The sequence below is a fragment of the Vespula pensylvanica genome, chromosome 24 (genome assembly GCF_014466175.1).
Source record: "Vespula pensylvanica isolate Volc-1 chromosome 24, ASM1446617v1, whole genome shotgun sequence".
Lineage (NCBI taxonomy): Eukaryota > Metazoa > Arthropoda > Insecta > Hymenoptera > Vespidae > Vespula > Vespula pensylvanica.
Window position 1 is genome coordinate 1,758,065 of NC_057708.1, and position 1,299 is coordinate 1,759,363.

Sequence of the window (1,299 nt, forward strand, 5' to 3'; positions counted from 1 at the left end):
AAGAAGAAGAGAAAGAGAAGAAAGGAAGAAGAAAATGAGAAGTGAAGAAAGCCAAAACGTGCGTACACGTGATAATATGGAGCAGAAGAGAAAAGAAAGAAAAGAATATCCGTAAGCTGCAATGGAACACACGCACCTGTGAAAAAGATGAAATTGGAAAGAAAAGATGGACATAGAAGATCACTACACCCGACGAAAATCACAGTATGAAAATCCAGCTCGATTTCTTGATACTGAAAAAGGAGACCCGCACAGAAGCCCACGCCCAAGGGCCCATCCCAAGGGTCCCACCCGAGAGAAACTATAATAATTAATCTCGAATAATTTTTATAGATGTATGCATAAATAGAAGTGACTGTGCACTTTATTGCAGAATATATGGAAGATCCAAGAAAGAATGTAAATTGCACGTACTTTGAAATTTAGTTGGAATTCGATGGAAATGATCTTGGAAAAATCTTGAAATACGCAGCCATTCGCTCGGAAATACTTGCAGCAAAATCGATATATCACAAGTACTGCCGACCCAGGTCCCACCGCGTGGAGGTAGCTGCATCTGGGGACCCACGGGCTAACGGGACTCTACTCTAAGATTCGCGTGACCGGTGTGATCAAATAATCGGCGTTCTGTAAAACGAAGTCCCCGGTAGGACTTTTAATCGCGCCCGACACTCCCGTGAGTGATAGAATAACGGTGACTCTAATTCGCGTTCGCGGCGTTCCATGCACTCACCAAGAAATCAGGCAGCTAACTGGAGGAGGGTCAGTCCACGCTTACGGATAGCAAACCATTCTACTCGGCAGCACATAAACCGACACACGACCAGTCATTTATTCGTCTTAGCAATCAAACGAAGTTCATTAACGCGTCCGAGAACACCACACCTGTGCCCGCCGACACACGCACTAGTGCTCTTCCTATCCTACCCGTATTCGCGGTTAACAATTCGCGGTTGAAACGATCCATTCGACGATACATCGCACCTGCGACGATATATCGAAATCCGAGAAAAAGAGAAAGAGAACAAAAGAAAGCCGGAACATGCGCGCACGTGAAAAGCATGGAACTCAGAAGAAAAGAAAGAAAGAATATTCAGGAGGTAATGCATGCATGCGTGAAAACGATGAGCTTGGAACGATAAGATGGACACAGAATATCGCTACGCTTGACCAAAATCAGAGTACGAAAATCGTGCTGGATTTTTTGATACAGAAAGGAGACCCGCACAGAAGCCCACGCCCATAGGCCCATCCCATGGGACCCACCCGAGAGAAACTATAATAATTAATCTTATGAAT